This window comes from Dermacentor andersoni, chromosome 11, assembly GCF_023375885.2.
Source record: "Dermacentor andersoni chromosome 11, qqDerAnde1_hic_scaffold, whole genome shotgun sequence".
Lineage (NCBI taxonomy): Eukaryota > Metazoa > Arthropoda > Arachnida > Ixodida > Ixodidae > Dermacentor > Dermacentor andersoni.
In genome coordinates this window covers 69,447,483-69,471,640 of record NC_092824.1, presented here as the reverse complement: position 1 = coordinate 69,471,640, position 24,158 = coordinate 69,447,483, and the positions used below count along the sequence as shown (strand labels likewise).

General features: G+C 44.5%; 2 long non-coding RNA genes and 1 other non-coding gene across 3 annotated transcripts in view; 2 read left to right on the top strand and 1 right to left on the bottom strand.

Moving 5' to 3' along the window:
- The window catches only part of LOC140214249 (uncharacterized), a 69,244-nt gene that overhangs the window by 4,578 nt on the left and 40,508 nt on the right, over nucleotides 1–24,158 (top strand). The window lies entirely within an intron of this gene.
- On the top strand, nucleotides 1,547–1,708 carry LOC126518416 (U1 spliceosomal RNA). The gene has a single exon (XR_007596388.2). It is a non-coding gene; the product is annotated as a U1 spliceosomal RNA (small nuclear RNA).
- Nucleotides 5,946–16,616, bottom strand: LOC129381717 (uncharacterized). Its single transcript, XR_011891256.1, has 4 exons — nucleotides 16,514–16,616; nucleotides 13,061–13,134; nucleotides 10,554–10,695; nucleotides 5,946–8,594 (listed from the first exon to the last, which is right to left on the bottom strand). It is a non-coding gene; the product is annotated as an uncharacterized lncRNA (long non-coding RNA).

The following is a 24,158-nucleotide window of genomic DNA, read 5'->3' as shown; positions in this document are numbered from 1 at the left end:
CCAACTGACACGGTTTGATGAGAACACGAAATATTCCGATTTATTTCACATTGACCCATCGCTTCAATTCCAAAATCCCGTCCACACTAAATACAACCAGAGCCTTTGAAACGCTGATTCACCATCTGCGTCTCGGTAACGCGTGCGCAAAACATTTTCTGCATAACATTTCAAGAGTTAACAGTGCGGAATGCACTTGTAGCCACGCTGATGACGATGTACAGCATCTTCTGCTAGAATGTCCGCCACACCCCACACCCAGACAACGCTTAGCACTTGACTTAGTGACATTAGATCGCAGGCGCTTCCACCTCAGGAAGATCTTAGGTACTTGGCCAACATACTCATTGCAATGACGAGCGTTACAGGTCCTTCAAAGATTTCTAGAACCGAGCAATGTTCTTGGAATGTATTGATTAGGGTTTTTAGATGTGATAGCGCATTCCATGGTTTTCATTTACCCGACTTTGGCCAATCCAATGCCTGGTTATTTGTCCCCGGTTTCTTAATCCGTGATTTTTTTTATGTGCCCTTATTTTAGTCAAGGTATGTGACCGGACTTTGTGTTTACTTAAGTGCACATATGTGACTGGACTCTGTGTTGATGTGTTACTGAGTTGATCTTTGTTTTAGTGTGGCATTAGTCTAATTACATGACTGGGCTTCGTGTTTTTGATTTGGATTGTCTTTCAATTATAGTGTGACATTAGTGAACTTACGTTATCGGAATTAGTGTTGTTATGATTTCACTTGTTTCGTTACGATTTATTCGTTTTTTAAAAATCCCTGTGTGAAAAGGAGTAGCCGGCGACAAGTAAAGGCCACAACATTTCTAAACACCATATAATAAAAGAATGGCGTGCTGCTTTTTTTCGTATCCTAGTCATTTGTAGTAAATAGACCAGTAAAAGTTGTTATTTCAACTAGGTCAGCCATCTGCGCAATAAAGATGTAATTATCTGTGCATGAACTTTAAGTTTGTTCAGGTATGTGACAGCGCAGGCTAACATTCTCAACCTTGAGTTCAGGGCTACGATTTCTCATTCAGTAAAACAAGACGTGCCGTTAAAATTATTTGAAATCTGGGGATTCACGTGTCGAAATCAGGACATTATGATGAGGTATGTTGTAATGATAATCTGGGTAAATTGTGTACCAGTTGTGGTTACAAATATAAGTGCACGAACATCTTTTTTGCATTTTTTCGCCATCTAAATGCGGCCGCCACGGCCCGTACCGAGCTCTCGAGCTAGGCTGCTCATGGCCGTAGCCACTTAGTTACCGCGGCAAGAATGGCAGGGCAGATGAAAACAGCATGTCAACTTTCTGACACATTTGCTCGCATAGGTTCTCACTTTCATCTCAGTCTGCAGAGCATTGGTCTAATTTAAATGTTTGTCAGCAGGATGATCTTGTGTCCGGAACGTCGTCTTGAACATCTCTCGCGACATTACCGCCTTCCCAGATTAACTTTCCATCGACCCGTTTAGTTGTACAACATGCCATCGTTTCAGGCATGGCGCCGTTTTGAGGCTGCGATCCCTGCATACTTACCTGGTGCGGGGTCGGCGGTGATCACAGAGGCCGCGGTTCCATGCGCAGGCCTCTCTATTGCATTGCAGTTGGCTGAAGCACGCCACTTCCCCAAGTCGGGGTAGCTGGAGCATGCAAATGTTTGTAGTGGGACTAGGCATGCGCGCCAGCCGCCATTATGAAAATCAAAAGCAAAATATGGTGTAGCCATTTGGTGTAGCCTTAATACGCGTCTGTTCCAAGAACTAGGGTAGTAAAAAAACGAGCCAAGCCTGTTCCACGCAGTTGAAGGCCTTCAAAACAGCGAAGCTGGTGGTCGTTTTCTGAAGTTTGAGCTCGTTTTTAACGCGATTTTCAGGAGTCTTTTGTCTCGTTATCGCCGTTTTGCTGGATTCGTGCTTCGGTTCTGGATTGCGCACACTCTTCAGTTGAGTGAGGTCGCGATCAAACCAAGTCTATCACACACCTTGCAGCTGTGGCCGCCTTCACGGTCGAGGAATTCTCTCTTGAACCATCCGTCGGCACCCTCAGTGAGAGGAATCTCTCTGCATCCACGTCACCGCTCGGCCTCCTACTCTCGAAGTTGCGGGCTAGCTCGCCTCTGCCACCGGGGCTTGGCTTGCGCTTTCCGTTCTCGAGGCTCGGGGTTTGGGCGACGTCTGCGCTGCCGCTCTCGTGCGATCTGTGGCATTTGTTGTGCACTTCATCATCGTCTGTACATTTCGTCATCAGGTGTGTGCCCTTCATCTTCGTCGCGCGTGAGGGTGCATCATCAGCGCGGACTGAGCCGAGGGTCCTTCGCCGTGTATCTCGGGCTTAATAAAGGAAAACCCTTATCGTGATGTATATACATATATTGTAAGAGTAACAAAGAACGCCACAAGTGAAAGAGGAGGAAGAGAATGGCAAGTAGAAGGATAGAGCAGTAGTGGGTCAGGAGCTCTGAATCCGTCCCCCCCCCCTCCCCCGCGCCCCTGCGTGACACCGGACAACGGACGGCGAAGGTTCGACTTGGGACTGCTCCGCTGGTAAAAAAAGGAAGCATACAGTGGCGATTTTACGGTGGAGGCGAGAAAGATTCCTTCGGAATACGTAGTACCTACAGCGTTCACCACATGGCAAGCTGTTCTTGTGGATCTCATTCGACTCCAGTCCTGATTTTTCGAAGACTGAGGTGCAACTGACGGTGGTGCGGGGTCGACCACCGTCAGTTTCTATATATAAAGTAGATACAGGTTGTCCCAAATATCTTCAGTCAGAGTTTTCAAAATGAAAGTCGCTCCGGACGGGAGTTGAACGGAGTGCCTAATATTGGCAGTGGCCTATAGTTACTCAAGTGATCTTTTATTTTCCCCTTATGAGAAAGCTTTAGCTCGGGCCTAACTCCGATGCGACCTATTCAAATGCATGTAAAACGCAAAAACTCTTCTTTTTTCCCCGAGAGAGGTCGATGCACGCACTAGCACAGTTACGTGAAAGCAAGTCGCAAGTTCTGTCATCCTATAACTATGTGGACCATTTGGGAAAACATGAGAAAATGTAAATGCCGTTTTTTTAATAAACTTGATCTACAGAAGCGGGTTCACATACTTTCTGAGAAATAGATGCGGATCCCGCTTCTTGCACTAGAAGCTGCATCGTCTTGTCTCACGCTGCACGCTGATTCACGAGCTTCCACTTTGGGTGAAGATTCGCGAAATCTAAAAATGCGGATGCGTGCGTTCGTTCGCATAATGAAACAAGCTTGGCTTATTCCATAGAGTTTCCTACGATGTACTAGAGGGAACTCAGCCGCTGCAATCGTCGAGCTGTCATGTGAATGATGGGAAGTACACAGGTCTGTCTGATCATCATGCTTTTGGATTCAGACGTTCTTGTGGATTCGTTTATTGCGCTTCGCACGCCTTCATTATCGTAAATTTTAGAGCAACGTATACTTCTCTGATTGTAGAAGATGCTGCGAACACGCAGAACTGCTACTCATTGCAATGGCTCAGCTTGTCGACGTGGCCAAATCGAAACGCGCCAAAGGCGTTAGGGTACTAGCTTTCCAGCGATTAACTCATATGTGCGTGATATGTCTCTTGTTGATGTGTGCGTTCATGGCGCTGTCGTTTAAATATCGGGCGTCTGTGCTGGAGGTCGTATGTTCGAGTCCAGCCGTCGAGGTATTTTGACAATGTTAATTGAATTATTCATTAAGCAGTACATTATTGAAATAGACGACTTTACAAAGTGTCGAATGCCGTTTAAAGCGAGAAGGACAAAGTTTAGGCAAATCCATGCGCTTTCCATAACTCCCATGGTGGCCGAACCGCCCCGATTGCAGCTTCCGTGGACGCTAGCGCCAGAGTTCCCTCTTGCAATTATTAAATTATGGAGTTCTACGTGCCAAAATCACTTTCTGATTATGAGGCACGCCATAGTGGAGGGGTGCGGAAATTTCGACCAACCGGGGTTCTCTAACGTAAGTTCTTTCTTGCAATTATGGTATGAAACTCTATGGCTCGTTCGATACTGATGTATAGTTTACCGGACCTTTTGTGGCAACGTGTTCGCCTTGTGTGTCTCTGAAACCAAACTGCTTGCGCGAAATCGACAAGCAAGGAACACTCGCAAATAAACTGAATGCTTGAGAAATGCTTTAAAGCTGACGTGCTGCAACCAGATGTTCGAATATCGAACGAGTGGTTCAAAGTATTCTTTCCTTTCTTTTCCGGCGCCAAAGCAACGTTCACGATTCAAGAGCTCATGTCAGCAGGCATGGCTGCTACGTAGAGTGCGCTCCTAAAGGTTATTTGACCAATACAGAGTGTGCTATCAAGGTAAGAAGTCATAAGGTGCCTGAGGAAGGCTCGCCAGCGTTTCCATAGGAGGGCGTATCTCTGGCAAAGGCGGCTGCCATTCTTTGGAGGTTTGGTTTTTGCTATTTAGTAGTGGGATGTCACGGGTGGTTGTCGGTGGTAGCTGGCTGTAAAGGGAGAGGCTTAAAAGAAAGTGAGCGCTGTCTCTTGACGCCTCTAGACGTGATTTCTTAGGCAAGGGGATAAGAGCAAAAGACTGGCAAGGCAACAAAAAAAAAAAAAAGGAAAAGGAAGAAAAGAGAAAAGAAGGACATAGGAGGGTGTTTGGGCTCGGAGCGGTTAGGGGACCTTCAGATAACAACAGAACAGAAGCCACGGTGTGATGGGCGGCAAGCGTTTATGGTTTCAGAAAAGATGGTCAGACGGTCAGTGTGCGAGTAGCAAAAAGACGAGTTGAAGGAATTACTTGCGAAGCGTAGCAGCAGTGCGTCGGTGATGTTGAAAGTGTTGATGTTGCGTCACAGAGACTGGGGGCAATGGATGGGGTAGTTGGTAGGCAGCGGCTCGGTCTTTCATGGGACGTTAGCCTTTGGACCTAGGCCTAGGCGTCGTGACGGCGGCACACTGACATGGTGCCACCCTTCGTGGTCGAGGCGTCGGAAAAGGTATTCTGGCAGTCTTCTTAAAAATTGAAAAGTAAAGAAGAAAGGAAAGAGCGAAAGATTAGGAAAAACAAAACAAAAAAGGGAGGAATAAAGAAAAGCCTGACGGCAGAAAAATCGAAAGGGCAGATGTACTTGAGAAAGCGCTCGTATGGTTGACATAAGCGCAATAGCTGGAAGAGAATATGAAATCGAGTGGTATGGGAAAAACAAGTAAGAACTCGAAACGGATGAAAAGGTGACGTTAAGAGTCGAGGTTGCCTTGTGCCATCAAGTGTTTTTTTGCATTTAATGATGTGAAAATTTCTGCTGTAAGGTACAGTTTTCAGTGATTCGAAGTTTCCACGTGCAAAATTGTTTCCTTTCGAGTGTAGACATTTAAATTTGTGTATGACGATGATTCCATACATTTACCCTCACGAGGGGAACAGAAATTAGTTTGCGATTTTTAGGGCCTTTCTTCATCGAATATATGGCCATGTTCATTGAAATGGTTGGTTACTGCGTTATGTAAATTGTGTTTTGTATCTGCGCGATGGCAGTGGAATTTGTTGTCCAGTCTCACCTATGTATTGTATGTTACAATCGACACATTCTAGTCATTCGACTGCGTAGCTTGAAGTGCACGTGAACGCGAAACTACACCGTGTCTGTAATTCGACGCCGTACTTTTTAATGTAGTACGAGATAGAATATGTTTGCATGTAGAGCACCTGGGGTGGCCACAGGAACCGGATGTTGACTTCGTCTTTGTCTTTAATTCGCCATGTTCAAAAATGTCCTTAAAGTTAGTGTTGCGTCTATAGGCTACTCTGGGTGGGTCGGGAAAGACCTCAAGTTTCTGGTTTCTCGTGAGAATTGGGCATGGAAGGCGTATCCGGTTGCAACGACGCACCTCTACGAGATGTCACGTTGTACTAACGGCGTGCAACACAGTAGCAAGAACCGTGAGTGACAAAGTAGTCTTTATTGGGCCTAAATGAACAAAGCAAAGAAGCTATGCACGGGCAGAAAGATAATGCCGGGCACATTCGTCGATCGTCCAAAACGTGGTTTGTGTTTAATGAGCGTAGGCCATTTCCACGTGATTCGTCTAAGATTCCTCCGTGATCGCTGGAGCTAGCGCGTCTTTAGGAAGGCACATATGTATACACAATGCGTCTAATTACAACGCAGACAAACAATATAATCAGCGATAAATTTTGAGACTGTTCTGTTACATGCGGGCGCGTCATGCGCTCAGCAGTAACTTAACCTTTGCTAGCAGTTCAAACGCGTTCAAAGTAAAGAGATATACAAGTAAGGGCATCAACACGCATCGCTGCACCTTACTTCTCATATCAATGCTCGCACGGATGCGTTTGTCACATCAGACTAAGAAGATTCTACAGTTGCAACTAGAGAGCAGGCGTAGTCAGTACACGCGACTTCATAGGGGATAAAAACTGCCGTTTGAAACTGACGGAGGTTATGCCACAATAAAACAAGAATAACTAAAAATTTTGTAGAAGAAGACCATATCATACAATGAAGTTCCAAACCATCTGAATTTAATAGTCCCACTACTGTCATCAGCTTTGTTTATGGTATGGAACAAATATCTTCGGTAAGAATACAAGAGCCAAAGAGAGAACCAAAATATTCAATGTATTAAAAAATTTAAAAGAAATAATATTGCCTGACGAAGTCAGCAGGCCTTAAGAACCTCAATTAATCGCAGAGATGACTTTTCAGTTGACAAAGAAAAAACGAACAAAAACACGCCTTACTTTTTAAACTGCTCCTAGCGAGATTTGTTTTCTCTTCACACAGCAGAAACACTGAAAGGATGGTTTACTAAATCTTGTTTTCTAGTACACGGTCAAAACGCTTGCACAAAGCAAGTCACTAACTAAACCGCCTGTCGAGGACCTTGTGCGGACCTTTCAGCCTTCTACTTAAACAAAACACATACTTGCAGCCCATCAGGACTTGTCTTCAAATGAGTTTTCTAAAGCTAGGTTCAAGAACAACAGAGTTCTGAATGCAATGAGCTCTAGCCATGACCTGCACTGTACTTCGGCATTTAAGCACGCCGAATTATGGCGATGACGTCTTGTCTTTTCTAAAAACCTAAAAATTTCTAAAAACCAGCATTTTACTCAGCCGTTTTAAACGTAAAAAAAAGCCGGTCTGTACAGATGATGCGTTTAGTTAGCTGCTCAATCCTGTGAAAGAGTATCAGCCTTGTTTCCCAGCATGGCTTCACTCTCACGTTGTTATGCCAAAAGCTGCGGGCGAGTTTAATTTACGCACAAGTCAGAATACTACGGCTGCCCGCCCTTTTGCGTCACAAGGTGTTTCAGTAGTTGAACCGCGTCTCCAAGTAAATCTCCACATAAGTAGCACGTATTACACCGGTGTTACACCTACAGTTCTGATCGCGCTTGGGGCCGATCGGGATCCGGGTTGATCCCGATCGGGTGTTTCTACGCAGTCATTTGGGATCGCGATCCTGCGGGTTCTGCATCTGGGCGATCGCGATTCGCCAATTTCGATCAGTCCCCTTAACCGCAATCGCAGGCTGACGTATGTGACCTCTAGCGCAGTGTTCTGAAAACGTTAAAAAGAAGGGAAGGCAGCTCAGTAAAAAAGTTAAAAAATATTTTTACCAGTAATATCAGGCGTAAAATAGAAATATTGCCCAAATTTAACCATATTTTACAAACTGAATTTGTAGCCGATACATTATGCAGTTCTGAGAGTTGCTGACGATCAGCAGACGACAATAACTCGATCCGGATCGTTTAACCATGTAGCAGCGACCACTGTTTATCGCGATCACGAAATCCAATCCTGATGGGCCCCGATCGCGATCAGAAGTGTGCGTCTGACACCAGTATCATCACTCATACAGCGTTTTATCCTCGTGCATGCTTTGGCGGCGCTGAGACCTGAGTTGTGCATAAATAAAAGATGACATATTTCTCAAACGAAAGCTCCATTCCTACAGTACAAGTTGAGATGACGCTTGAGATGTGGTATGGTTTTGAATCGCTTGGTGCATTTATGGCACACATGGGGTTTCTCGTCTGTGTGAGTGTACTGGTGTATGTGTAGACTTGCCGTCTGCGCGAATGATTTACCACAGGTTTCGCAAGCGTATGGTTTCTCGCCTGTGTGAGTGCGCTTATGGTCATCTAGATGTCTAAACCAGCGGAACGATTTATTACAAATATGGCATTTGTGGGGTTTCTCGCCTGTATACGTGCGCTTATGGTCATTAAGATGTTTGGGCTGCTGGAACGATTTATTACAAATACGGCTTTGGTAGGGTGTGTCGCGTGTGTGCGTGCGGTAATGTGCAGTTAGGTCATCAGCCAGGTGGAACGATTTATCACAGGCTTCGCATCTGTGGTGTCCGTCTGTGCTGTTCCGGCAATGTTTTACGAACTTCGAATTCTTCACAGAGGTTAGAACACACGCATTACGAATTTGGGCTGTGTCACCCGTGTGTTCGTTGGCGTGCCCGTGTAAGGCATCGCGACTGCTGGAAACATTGGAACATGCACCGGACAACTCTTGCTGTTCTCGAGCCCCAGCTCCAGTAGCACTCCTGCAAGTAGACGGACAAAGCAGCACAAAATAACCGACTCTTGTAACGGGACGACGTAAACACATTTCGGGAAATTGAGAACCTGGCAAACTAAATCGCTCGTTTACGTTGGGCGACTTGCTCCACATGTGCAATAACTTACTACCTTTATATTTAACGCTCGATTTGTCCTCTAGATTGGCAGAATTGGAACAATGGTGCTTTTCGTCGTCTGTGGCATTAAACTGAAAAACACAAACTATAGTCACTGGAGTGGCAAGTAATACAAAAGTCTTATTACATCATGTGTAGCCTAAACGTAACCGGTGCAGGTGAGTAGGACTATCTGAAAACGGCGGTTAGTTAGTAAACCTTCACGTTCGACAGATTAAAAATACTCATGCATTTCTCTCACGCTAACAAGGAGTGTTCAGGCAAAAGTCCAGAAATTTGTGCTCGGTAGTGGTTAACATTTCGTATTGAAACAGGCTGTATTGCCTGAGCTAAAACAGGTCTGCGGTTTATAGGACCCCTTGTACGCCAGGCGTCACGTTATCTCTGACAAATACAGCCAGACGGAGTACTCGTCATCATCGTATGTCGTAACTAAATCCTTACATGTAGAATAACATGAAATAATTCAGTGTTTTCACGCACGATCGTTAAAATGTGCTGCCGAGGAATTTTTAAAAAAAATTCTGTTGTACAAATACAGTACAATGCTCATTGCAATGTTCGTCATAATAACATCGAACACCTGTATTTCTCTTTCTTTCGATTCCTTGTCCATAACATTTTTTGTGTTAATTGATGAACTTTGCATGCTTGAAGTTTTGGCATCGCTGGCGCGACATCGTTCCTACCGTTTATGGGAGAAATAAAACAAAAAATATATGGATAGAATAGGGCATATACACAAGTGCCTAGTCTATGTGTTCTCTCCTGTCTGTTTTTTTAAATGTTCTGCCCTATGAACTTGATTAACATTGTACGCTGTGGTGTCGTTAGTATGCAATTTATTTATTTACCTATATTTATCCTAGTCATTGTTCACGTGACTCGTGGAATGTTGTGGTGCGTTTCGATCATGAGGTGTAAGCTTGTACGTTTCCTCTAATCGTGTCGGCTAAGCCCGTATGTAAACCAGATTATGTATTTAATAATTGTTACTACGTAAATAAATCAATAAATCAATGATAATAAATGCTGTTATGATAAATTATAGAAATGGATAACTGGCCACAGCTGCGGCAGTAGCGTTTTCAGAGAACTGGTCTAGGCTGAAGAAAAGATCTTTATTGCCTGCCGTATGAATTCGAACATAATTTATGGCTTTTCATTGAAACAGTTTAATTAGAGCAACTGTATCAATCACCATCTTGACTTTGGTTGTGAACAACAAAAAAAGAAATCACACAATATTTACTACAGTAACTACACAGAAAAATATATATCGCAGTTATATTACCTGCATGTCGGAGAATGTTAGGTGGACAACTTCCTGTGTATACATTTCCCGTTTACATGTAGTTTGCGTTTGTCGGGATTTCTAAATTATCTGCTCATAAAATACTATATTTCAGAGCGTGGTGTAATGTATCAATTTTGTGTTTTTAGATGTGTCATTTACAGCAGTTTATAGAATCGCACCTTTGTATGTATTGCTGTTTCTGAATTTTCGATAGGTACCACATAAACCACTTTTTTTTTTCAAATGCCAGAAACTTCAGTATTCCTGCAGTGTGCTATCGAGCAGATTGATTTCTCATTTTCAATGTAATTAGGGTCTGAGCTAAAGCTTCCTGTTTGCGTCAGCGCCATATTGTCTTGATTGCAGATGACATTTGGCATTTCAGGCAACAACACTTCCATCCGTCGCACGAGTTCGTCAGTGCAAGTATAATTGAGCCAGAGATAGCGTTCCGTGTCGTCTCAGTTGTTTGCTCCATCGAAAGCAATTCATACGAAAGTATCGCTCACCAAGCGTCGTTTCCAAAAATGCCCGATGGTTCCTCCATGCGCGCATAGCTTGTACTGGCCATTGCGTTGTCTGCACCACCGCTGCTGCTGTAGACCGGAAGTGTGAAACCAGTGCTTCCAGTTTCTGCGTTGTGCGTACGCCCTGAAAGGAGAGACGCCAATTTTCCATTGTGCGACAACAAGGCTGGAGCATTCCGTGATATTAACGCGCAGGAAGCAAGAAGAAACTGACATCACTGCAGCCGTCTGAAGTGATTCTCTGAATTCAAATCAAAGTGGCAACGTGGAAAGCCAGAACGTGAGGCTACGAAAAAGACACGCATGTGTTCCGGCAGTTGTTCATTGCCGTATTCCTTGGTCTTTGCTGCCTAGACCGGAGCTTGGTTGAACTCTCAATGGCAGATTTTCGCTCTCTCGCTTCTTGTCACGCTTTGACAATTGGTTGGCTTTGTTGTAAGCGACTCAGCGCCAGACATCGGTGCTGTATGCCACACAACAAAATGTGACATGCAAATGCATGCAGGGAACGATCTCTGCATGCTAGTTTGCTGCTGTTATTGAAAAGTAAAGCGAAGTAAACTTTCCATCTTTTACCTCTAAAATCGCTACAAAAAAATTGGGCTTATGAAAAAAACCAGTTATCCCTGAAAAGCGGGGAATCTGGAACCGTATGTTATGATGAAACCTGGACATGTTGGCAAATCTTATGGGTGAATCTCATATCAGCGCTGAGACAAAGGTAATACTTTAACTTGAAATTGCGAGCTTTCAATCTTCGATTAGGTTACATTTACGTTAGCAGAGCCAGGTCATTAAGGTGCTAGCGGATTCCAGCTGGCTTTGCTTTGAGAGGGTGAGGGCGGTCGGGCTTGGGAATTGTGGGCGGAGCTTGCACTCCATTCCTGGGTTGCCACAGTATATTGAATGAGACAAAGAATGCTTAGTAATAAAATGATTTGACGGAGGCAACGAAAGTTTGGATCAACCGAATAACGAAAAGGTGTGTGAAGTGCACCTCAGCCAGCGACGATGCTGCTTAACATTGGTGGCACGTTAAAGGAGCACTGACACAAGAATTCCAAGTCGACCTAACGTGAGATCCATTTACTTGGGCACACACATTTCGTCTGCAAAATACAAACGGCGAATATAGCTTGGATCATATTTAAGATCGATCTTAAAGCACACGTGCGCGCAGCCAATCGCTACGCTGACGGCAGCACAAGAAATCTGCTAAAGTGTGATTCCGAGGTGGCATAACTCGGAGCAAAGTGCCATCGAAAGTGTGCGTGTCAAAACGTTGCGCGAAATAGTAAATATTTGGCGTAGCAACCGTTGCAATCGTCTCTGCGGACGACTCGCCTGGCTAACGTGCTCTCTCATCGCTACCGACGGCGTCGGGATAACTAATTGTGCTGTCACTTATAAGCGACATAAATCTGAAGACACTGATTGCGTTGACGAATATATGTGCTTTATTAGGAGCTTCGGCTGGATGGCAAGGGCCGCCGGCCTCGGATCTGACGGTCTGCGACCTAGGCTTATACCGTTTCCCACCGATCGCCAGCTCACCTGACTTGATCGTTCGCAACCGTCGGCGTCGATAAGCGGCAGAAGTGGTCCGAGTTCGTGCGCGCCGCTGGACGCTTAGAATGGACCCCGCTGAAGTGGAGCCGGATTTGCAGGTTTCATTTCGAGCGTGCCTGGTATAAACAAAACCCGCCGAGCTTAGAGCAGTCCGATGATGTTCCATCAAGACTACGTACCCCCAAGCCTTATGCGCTCCGGAATACTCTTCATTCACAAAGCGCCCTCGACGAATGGTTCGTACTACTTGTAGCAGTGCGTACGCATATTGATAGATGTCGCTGACTGAACTTTCCGAGTCGCTGCTTCGAAGTGGATCCAATCGAAAGTGGTTGACCACGTCTAATACGGCGGCGACTCGCGCCTGCAGGAAACAGTCGCCGCTTGTGGAAGAAAACGAGGACGACGATGATGGCGAGGACGTCGATGAGCACGAGCAGGCGTAGCAGACGAACCGGCAATGCGAAGCTCGCGCGCCGGCGAGCGCACGTCACAGTTTTGTACGATCACGTGGCCAGCTGTGTTTGCACTCCTTCTTTGGCTTATGTCGTTGCTCTCTGAAACCGGAACTTGGACTGCTCGCTAAAAACAAGACTCCAAATAATTACCTGTCGTGATCTGAAGCAAATGATGTTTCCGGCTGTGATTACTGGTTAATCACCTACTTATTGCAGAGGAAGAAATAAGATCGAAAATTTGTGTCACTGCTCCTTTAAGGGTCCCCTGGTGATCAAAATAAATGCGGTGTCCCACACTACGGCATGCCTTATAATCAGATCGTGCTTTTGACACGTAAAGCCCCAGAGTTCATTCATTCATGCGGTGTCAATTTGCAGTGTGCGATAGCAGATGTTAGCTTCCTCTATCATCTCGAAGGCGTGGCATGGTATATCAGTGGCCGCAAACATTCCCGCACCTACCCGATACGGTGGATGTGCCATCAGCGGGGAAGTACTTTGTCTTCATTTGGTCAATACTGGTGGTCTCAGGAATTCTGCAACACCAGAAAGATATTCACATGAACACATAGGCAACAATGCTTGAACAAAAATCGTAGCTGAAGCCAACGTTTCGACTATAGGGGACACATCACATCAGGACAAGTTCCCTTGTGTAAACGTTTGCTTCCAAAATCCTTAAGGCACAAAAGCACATCGCACTTAAACAAACTACGGTCTAAGATATTGGAATGAAAGAAGCCTCGTGCCGATATAGACGCAGTCTTCGCGGAAGGGCGAAACTATTACATTTATAGCATGATATTAGAAACAACAAAAGTAAGGCTCGTAGGATTTAGACAGTGTATATTCTAATGACGGCTCACGTATTAACGAAACATGTTGTACCACGTGCACAATCACCCGCATAGCACGTCACCTTATGACATCTAACATGCCCTGTCAAAAAGATGGCGTGATGAGGAGGGCCGGCGTAGGAGCCTGCAGGTGCTTGTCCCAAAGAGAACGTTTCCTGATGCCTCTGCCCTTTACGCGTGATTTCCGCCGCGCAGACCAAGAGAGCGGGAAAGCCATTACGTGTCAAGGCATCAGACTTTGCTCGCCGTCTCTTCATCACCCCACACGCATATAAGTTTACGTGACTTCCAAAACTCCGCCTGGACGACACATGTGCAGTGGAACTTAGGATAGAATGGCGGTTGCGACGATGCGCGAATGCCTCGAGATTTCCTAGCATAATTTTTCTCATAATTTCACCTAGAGGAAAATTTTGCGCCACAATCTGAATTTCCTAACGGCCATCGTGCCGCCATGGTAATGCCGAGATATTGGTGTCCGAGGCATCGTCTGTAAAGTGGCATGGCTCGAAACATGGTCGTGACTTCACAGACGCAAAATTATTATGAAATATTCATAAAGTGTTTTCAGTGACTGGCACAACTACTTTCGATAAAGTTTACTCGCCCGCAGTAGATAAGCATACGCTATAGCAAAATGTGGCCATGCTTCCGCAAGTCTTGTCTGTTCTCCAACTTCACTGGCTCGAAGGCACTATGCATTTCACATAATTTTAAATCCAAGCACAAGCGCTTATGACTGAAAATCAAAAATTATTGTCCCACAATAAAGAAAGAACAGGTCATTACATACAACTTCAGCAAAATAAAATTAACCATCATTAAAGGCGAAACGGTGTGGCCATGCGCGTCTTCGAGGTGTCCTGTCTCTGCGAAAAGGATACCGATCCTAAGTTTCCACATCCCGCTTTCCCATGCGTGCAACACAAATGCGCCGTGGAAGACTCTTCTACGTAATGTAGTAAAAAACCGATACAGCTCCTGTATTTGCAAGCAATACAGAGAACCTGCTGCGATTTGTATCCCGCTAAAATATTCCATTTACACAACTATCCGATACGTGAGGAATCGCCGACGCAGGTGCTCTTAAGGCTATACATATTCTATGGATGTGTGCCGCAAGGCATACACAGTATTATTTATATCGGATAGTCTTGTCAAGGCACCCTCTTTTGTTCAAAGCGCACGGGAACCCTTCTGGCATACGGTAAGCTAACCACAGCAATGCGTACCAAATGACGCTAGTAGCAGGGAAGCCGAATAATATTCCGCGGCATGCAGCAGTTAGCCAAGAATATAACATTAGACACTGAACCCTGGCTTGAAACTTGAGAGGTTATTTGTAACGTTCAGCCCAAGATCTTATAAGCTTGCGAAACAACACCGTTACGCTGGCTATTTAGCAATTGTTAATGGCGGACTCGTGCACACTCATCTAGCTATCTCGGAAACAGAAGCCTCATTTGTCAACGCGTCTCAACCGACCTGCCAAGGCTTGTTCTGCCGCTCTCCGGCAAGCTTATTCTTTATTGTGATAGCAAGTATATGGACACTCAAGACGCAGTTGTGCCGTCGGCGTCGCGATCTCCGTGATGTTCCGTATAAATTCCAAGGGCGATAATGCGGTCCTCGCTCCCACAGCGCTGCGTGTGCGAGTGTAAGCACGTGTTTATTTAACTGGTCACGCACATCTCTGAAATCAGGCCAATGGCTTTAATGCGAGAATAATGGATGCGTAAGCCTTTGAAGAATTCGGGTATCGGGCACACTTCTGCGATTTTATAATACTGCGTTAGTGTCAACCGAACCGCCAATCATTGTCGTATGACTAAGTGAATCAGTGAAACACTTGAGAACGTGCCCGGATGCATAAAGCATAGCCCGGAACAAGTGTGCTTGGTGAGGCTTTCCTGCTCGACAGATTGTTTCCGTGTTGCCTTGCACTGCTTTAAGTTTTCCTTTCTTTTCATTTTTGTGGTGAAGTCTTACACGGTTAATTGCCTAAAGCTACCTCTTGTTGTGAAGTTCTTGAACACAGCCGAAGTCGAGACACGCATATTGACATAGCTTTTACCATATATTTCTTGCCCTTTCAGCGGAAAGAAATAAGGAAATCAAATTAAAACCAAAGTGGGCGGCCTGGACGGGTCGGGGTGCTCGCACTTGTTTACACAAGCACTGCAACACGCCGTATTATCGGTACAAGGCTCACTTGTGCAGTTGGCCTAGCGGTTAACGTATCATAGCTACGTATCGATCAAGCTGAGAACTCCCCCTCAATGACATGCAGAAGTACGACAGGCTAAATTTAAAATAAGATTTACTTTAATATCATCAAAAATAGGGAGCGCCTATTTACCCGAAAAAAAAAAAAGAAATGGTGGGATTACGGAGTACTTTCCTTGACATTTTGACATATTTCATGTTTTCTTACTGAGATATCTGCGGCTCAGCAACTGCTTAAATTACGGCTACCTAATACATTTCTTATTATGGCCTTTGAAACGTTTGGTGTATGTAAAAATATTAAAACATCAAAAATTGAATTCTGGGGTTTTTACGCGCCAAAACCACGATCTCATTATGTTGTACGCTGTAGTGTGGGAGTACACATTTATTTGGACCGCTTTGCTTACTACCTGGGCACTTACGCTACATTACCGAGGTAGACTTAGACATCCTCTGTTTGATTGTACGCGCTTTCTTTTAGATGAACATCTTGCTCCTCACTATATTCAGGTATTTCACAGGGGGAGTGAGCAACCACGGTAACCATCCTTGAAGCGTGCCTTCACGTGTAACAGGAGTGCTACATGCTGCCTGTTTTTGTTTTGTTTTACTCTGTCCGTGTCCAGTCGCTCTCTTGCAAATATTACGTATGTCATGGCAAGCTCCGCCTGCCGAACACTCAGCACTGCTGATGCAGCGCCTGTTTTGGGCATCATAGCTAGCCCTTCCCGGGAGAAATTAGCGAGTACAGACATAATTTTTCCACGGGTAGCCATCCCTGTAGTCTCAGAGTTTCTTTGGAAAGAAACTTTTCTAAACATGGGCTCACCTGGCGATGCCTTCTATAATGACTGATGATTCCTCCATGCTTCTGCAGCTTGTGCTGGGCGTTGCGTGATCAATGCTGCTGCTGAACCCCTGGTGCACGTAACCAGTGCTACCATTGTCAGTGACACCTGTACGGTACAAAAGTACAGCACAGGTGTTCATTCTCCGCTGTGCAAGGGTAATTCATAGGAAATGATAGATGGATAGAAGGTTGATGGTGCTAGGCCAGAAGCTTTATTCGTTGGCGAACCCTACTGCATTGCTTCAGGAGTCGTTGCTTTTCCTTTCTGTAACTATCTCTTGACTTCACGCAACAACTTGGTGCTCCGCGATGGAATGGAACGTAGAATCATGGAATGGAACGTAGAGTATCGCATTCTGACGTGACCACCTGGGAGCATGCATTCTCAACTCGGTCATATAAGTACAAATTCGTTCGAAAACTTGAACTGTATAGATGTCGTCTGAATTTGCATGTATTTCCATCAACACAGACCGAGCGAGAGCAAGGATAGCAAAGGCAGGGAGGTCAACCAGATACGCACCTTGTTTGCTTACCGGCGGTGGGGCTGAGGGAAAGGGGCCACACATTTCTAAGGACAGTGAAGAAGTGGCTTATGCGGAAACGGTGTAGGCGCCGCTGGTAACGTGCCTCTTTATACGCAATGAGTACTCATCTGCCACGCACGTTTGAGCTATCTTCCACGTTTGTTGTAAAGGCGTGCGACCATCGCCTACGTACCGTCGACGTTGTAAGTCCCGTCTGTTATTGGCTTGTGCTGAGTATTCCGTTGGAAACACAAGGCGTCGTCAGAAATGCTGCAATTAATAAACGTGTAGGTGTTAGACACAGCTGTGGCGAAAAGTTGAAAGTACATTTTGTTGATACAAATTTCAAGAAAGGCAAAGTACTGTTTTGTAAACGGGCTACTTGAAATGTTTCGCTCTCACTAAAGGCGCAGGGCGCTGGCTGGAAAAGCACAAACGGCATACGGGGCAACATCTGGTGCAGGGCACTCATCCACCGTGGTCGAAACGGCACCTACCTTGACTTGCACGAGCATTTTCAGCTTTATCGTTAAATTACTTGCAATGGGCATGATGCCTCTGTATGTACTTTCCTATATAACAGGCGTGCTCCACTTGCCACAGTGACAGAATCCTAACAATTCTGGAAGAAAATATTTTGCGCCATGGAACATTTTTTATGCAATAATAATAAAACAGGTTGGGACATAAAAAAAGACACTGTGCGGACGATTTCTACAAAGCTGATGCAAAGCAGCGCTTATGTTAGAAAAAATTCCCTTTGTACCCTCATGTTGTGGTTCGGCATCGTCGTGGAGAATGTAGCCTTTTCGCGCTAATTACATTCATGACTCGTGCATCCCGGAGCTGTGTGAAATACAGGCATTTTAGGTAGTATTTGAAATTTTGGGCTTAAATAACTTGATCATAATACAAAACAGATTTTGTCTCATAGCCAAGTGTCAATTTGAACAGTTCAGAATGAGAGGATGAATTCGAATGGATTGCGGATCAACGAAGATGGAGTTCATAAATATTTCTTTGCAAACTATGCTAAGTTTGCTTCTGCTATGACAGTCGCAGGTGATTATGTGAGAATTTTTCGAAGGATCAAGTTTATTGGGAGACCAGCATGAAAAAAAATGACAGTCACTTTAGCATACGCCATAGATTGTGGAGATTAATGTCACCGCGCTCAAGAGAGAGCCATCGAATTACTCGACATTTTCTTTCGAATGCATTCTTGCTTCTTATTACTTGTTTTTCCCAATAAAGGTCGTGGGTTCGAGCGCCCTAATTATGCTACCTTTATTAACTGTGCCTTAGTCATCTTCGCCCTTAGTAACACCAAATCTCGTGGGTTCGACTCCTATCAAAGGTCCTGAGTTCGGGTGTTTTAATTGACTCTACAATAATTGACTGTCTTTTTTGGCATGGTTAGTAGCGTCGATGTGGCAGCGATGTGAAATACGACGGCGACGAAAGAGCCAGTAGCGATACGAGCACTCCGATTTTCTGTGCAATTATAACGTGGCCTTGAAACAGATCTAGGCTTTCCGCTTTAAAAATGTCCGATGACGGATACACTGTATAGCATGAGCGTAGCAGAAACGCGACGTACGACCGCAATTGTTTTTAAATGGTAAAGGGTACCGCAGCATATGGTCACTTTCCACATCTTGATCGCTGTAGTGAAATGTCGCGTAAGTTTGCTTTTTTAAAAACATTTGGGAGCCCTGTTATATAAATTTCAGTGGTAAAGGAACCCTTAAAAATAATACCAAGAGTGGTTTCATTGGACCTACTACTCCGAGCGGAAAATGGGTCAGCTCGCCCAGTACTTTGTTTTTTCTTCAAAATACATTGGTCGCCCTTAGGCAACAGGCAATACGACAAGCAATCGTGTTAAACCAAACTGTTGCTTTTCCTCTACCGGCCTTATGTTTAATTTACCGGAATTTAATGTCTCTGTTATCTTTGTAGCAACTTGGTTAACACAAACACATGCGTGCAATTTATCGCTCCCGCACAGCACACGAAACAACCGACATGCGCATAATCTATTGCATCATACACCGCGTGCGCGAATAGGTGAAATACAAGTACGTTATGTATAAACGCACAGTGGATGAGGTATGCCGACAATGAAATTTTCTGCTTCTTCCAATCTCAGTCTTCGAATCTACATATCAACACTGATTGCAATCTGCTTTACTGTAACATAGGTAACCTCTATTTTTCTTTATTTCTTTTGCTTCGGTGGTACATGATTGTTTTTATAAATAAAATAATGAACATTTCCAGCTATAACTTCTACCTTCTATATTTTATAAATTTGTATATGAACAGTAGGAACAGTTGGGCGAGTTTATGTGCTGACATAATTGTAAATCTGACCTTGAGAGGCAGCGCGCCGTCCCGTTGTTTCTTTTCTCTGTATGCGCCCCTGGCGCTGTATTATAATTAGGATTGCGTAGTCGCATTTATTCTGTTACTTTTGTTGTCGCGACTCAGCGATTGTGTGACGATTCAACGCACGTGATGTTACTTTGTAAGCCTTCTTTAACTCTACTGGCTTATGTGGTATCTATATCGCAATACGTACTTAAGTAAAAGGAGGTAAAGAAACCACATAATATAAATCGATAGAATTAAGTAAATATTTATCATTTTGTAAGGAAAATAGAAATTTATTCAGGAAGTATAAAAATTGAGATTTAGGCAGAATTGTTCGCACGATCAATGTCGACCTTTATTAAACCAAAAGCACTGGTTACTTGCCTGTGGTAGAAGATATACAAACCTAAACTCTTTATCTTACAAAAAATTGCACCAACTATTATAATACTTCCGAATGTCTAATTTTGGCACAGCTGCATACGTGTTTTCCTTTCGCGATATATTGGCTGGCGCGGACAGTCTCGCGCGGCACGTTGCAAACGGAGCCAAGTGGGGCGCAACTGCCTCGCTAAATGGGAGATCACGAGAGGCAGCGCGTGGGTGACGCGGGAGCGCGATTCACAGCAGCCGCCGCCGTCATCACTTCAGTGTCGTAATCCCATCGTCGTGATGCCGTCACACCACCCTCGATGATGTATCGATGTCATTTTTTGTTCGTAGTTCGGCTGCAGTTATGCTGTCGCCATCGTGTCGGGATTATGCCGTCGTTGTCATGCCATCGTTGTCATTGCGTCGTCGTCACACAGACGCTATCATGCATTCGTTGTCATTACGGTATAGTCATCGTGGCGCCTTGGTGGTGCGGTCGTCGTCATTCTCGCTTTTTCATGCGGTTGCTTTACCGTCATCGTCACGTCGTCCTTGTTATACGATCATCATGACTTAAGGATGCGCCTGTAATTGTAATGCCGTCGACAGTGTACGACTTTACCATAACATCAATATAATTCCTTAAATATAAAATTAAATTATGGGTTTTTACGTGCCAAAATCACTTTCTGATTGTGAGGCATGCCGTAGTGGGGGACTCCCGAAATTTTGACCACCTGGGGTTCTTTAACGTGCACCTAAATCTGAGTACAAGGGTGTTTTCGCATTTCGTCTTATGAAAATGCGGCCGCCGTGGCCGGGATTCGATCCGGCGACCTAGTAATATCATTCCTTTTTATTCCATTATCATTGCGTTAGCGTCATACAGTCATCATGCCTCCAGTCTCATAGGCTACCTTCGTAAGCGAAAGTCACAGCAAAACGGTAGAATATTTGAGCATGTGGCATATAGTCGAATCATCGAACGTCTAAGAATTATCGCTGCACTCTGAAATGAACGCCACTTTAGCAATATGGCCTGTCGCTGCAATGCTCGATTGCTTTAGACACCCGCCGTGGTTGCTCAGTGGCTATGGTGTTAGGCTGCTGACCACAACGTCGCGGAATCCAATCCCGGCCACGGCGGCTGCATTTAGATGGGGGCGAAACCCGAAAACACCCGTGTACTTAGATTTAGGTGCACGTTAAATAACCCCTGCTGATCGAAATTTCTAGAGTTCTCCACTAAGGCATGCCTCATAATCAGAAAGTGGTTTTGGCCCGTAAAACGCCATAATATAAGTTATTTTGTCTTCAGACGGACACCTTTTTTTTTTACTATCTTTAAAAACGAATATAGCAGAGTACGTACGCATTTGAGAAACTTGCAAGAGTGCTGAGCATGACAAGCATGTTAGCATTACCTCCACCATACCCGGTGTTTAGAATAACGGTTGATATTGTGCGCGTTTTAAGCATCAGAGCTCTCCTCCATAAGAAAAGTTCGAAAGTGGAGGCATAGTTGCACCACGGGCAGCATTACGCACCATTTGTGATTTGGTTTATGCAAGGAATTTTTCCAAACGTGTGCTCACCTAGCAATGTTTTCCTGAATGGCCGATGTTTCCTCCATGCCAGCGCGGCTTGTACTGGGCTGTGCGTGATTGATGCTGCTGCTGCACGCCATAGGTGGGGAACTGGTGATTCCGCTTTCAGTGACATGTGTATGGCCTGAGAGAATAACAGAGGAGTTAGCTCGTCACTGTGCAAGGGTTATTCAACGAGCGTCAACATATCGTGCTGAAACAAAAAAAAAAAAAAAAAACGCGGAGATTTGGTTGAGGTTTAGTGATAGGGTAACCTGACCTTAGTGCTTCCGTGTGCGGTGCTCTTTCTGTAAATATGCCTTCAATACATATGACGAAAGAGACGTGCTTGACGGAAATTATGCAACGTTGTATTTACCCGAAAATATGTGCTGTATTTAATACACCAGAACAAAACACGACAGTGTTCCATGCCGAAGATGAGAGTAGGCATTTTTAACGCGATAGTACTACGGGCATCGTGTCGCAGAAAATCAGGTGTCTGCGTCCGCCGCCGGCGTTGACCATCTTGAGAGCAAAAAATCATTCCGAATCAGACATACCGAATCCCGCAGGCCTTCCTTGTAGCGCAAATGTGTTACTGAACTAAATGAACATAAGTAAAGTGCGTGAGAACCATAGTAAAGTACGACTTACACACTACCTAGACATATTATTGCACCAGATTGTAATTTCAATATAAGAGAAAACATTGTTTTAAGTGGAAACTCAAGCACAAAGCAATTTTCCAGCGTTTCTACCACTCTTGTACCACGGGCAGGGGTGTACCCATTTCCGTGCAAAACCATTCAGATGCCGCTCGCCTCCGAGCATAAGCGACCCTCGCAAGAAGCCGCGTACCAGAAAGCTCGTTTTCGTGCATAGCGATTGCAGCCAGCGCTTCCCGGTAAACATTACGGTTACATAAGATGCAGTTACCGGGAAGCGCGAGAAGCAACCAGGGATCTTTGAATGGTATCGCGTTCCACTCTTAAAGGAGAAGCTAAAGCGTCCTGCAAAGTTCGTTGTGTCTGTAATCGGAGTCAAATCTTTGCTCTACATTTCCAGCAATGAGCATATTTGAGGCTTTACCATGGGGCCGATGGAAAATATGCAAAATTGTTTAAGCTGGCTTTTGCACAAACCTAACTTGCCTTATACATAAAGGCCGCGTTGTTGTTATAGTAAAGCTCCTTAGTAGCACAGAAAACTAATGTTTAGCTCGGGGGATTTTGTCTAAATACATGAGAAATACGCGGTAACCATTGCACTAAATTTGCTGAGGTCTGTTGCACTTAAAAGAAAAAAAATTGTAATGTAGTGACTGGAGCAAACGAAGTTTTCTTTTGGTTGTGAACGTATCTATAAAAATATTTCAGTATGAAAGAATTTGTAAAATATGTACAATATCAAGCTTTCAAATCTAATAGACCAATAAAAAGGGTTACACAGTTTTGGATACATCTAATAATATATCTCAAGTGGTCAAAATGACATAATATGCGGCGCTATGAAATACGATACTATGTTACGGGTAGGACTTTTGAAAAAGCTCGTAAATATTCGAAATATTTGTAAGTTGGTGATTCATGAACTAATATTGTCCACCTTCGGTGCTCTAGCACATGCAGTTTTCCAGAGCTGTGATATCTGTTTCTTTTTGGGGGTGGGACAGAGCCACAAATTTGTAAACTATGTCCTTGACGGTTGTGTCTTCCAAGTATGGCTTGCACGCTGTATGACTTTCACCCGCCAACTTTCCCAATCCGCTATCCTGTTAATTCGCATTGGGGCTGCTCATACATAAACCGACACGGTGACGCTCGTAAAGTCTTTCCTCTTGTGCAGTAAATGCATCGCTGTCGTGGCCTACATAAATGTTCTTTCCTTTGAGGGTTGTTAAGCGTCTTCGCAAGTAGTGTCGATGGTCGAAGGCCATACCGTACATACCCGTAATGTCCCTGGCATCGTCGTGGCTGTTCAATGCGTTCCAGAGGTCTTCGAAGGAGTCGTCACAAATCCTAGAATTAGACATACTATTTGGTATCGGACTCTTTGCTTCCAGGAAAGGCGGGAAATATCTGATGAAGCTCTTGTAAAAGCACAATTTGGAACAAGCAACTACTATTTCGTTAATGAACGTGATACATGTATGGTTTCATTTTACCCAAATGCTCACTTGCTGGGTGGCATAAGGGGAACCCGGCGTAACACGTGGAGTGTGGAGCGACCATCGACCTTAGTGGAAACGCCTTCTTGACTCGCACGAACACGCAAGTCAAGTTTAGTTTACTTTAGTTTCGAACTTAAGTTTTTGTTCCCTTACAACGGTTCGGATTAGTGCTTTATAGTTGGCAATATGTGTTCGGTTTTCAAATTATGGCGTGAATAACTCGTGGAGGAGAATCGCAGAGATAACTTCCGAAAAGGCTCGCCGGAAATTTTTTATCTAATTGTTCTATAAAATAGGGGCAGAATCAAAAGAAGAGGCTGCGTTAACTTCTTGCATGCTTTGATTCAAAGCAAAGTTGCAATAAAAAGAGGTGCTCCTTCCGCGTCGGATTGAATTAGCAATCGTTGCGGTGGTATTAGGATTTTCACGGCAATTTCAATCAATTACGAATAATGGATCCGTGCCATGAGGAACCTATCTTATAAATAACTGAAGTTACGCGCAACGTGGCTTCCACAGAATGATAGAGAACCGACAGTTGCTTCTTAGGGAAGACTCATTTTCAACACTTGAGAAGAGTAGGACTCAGT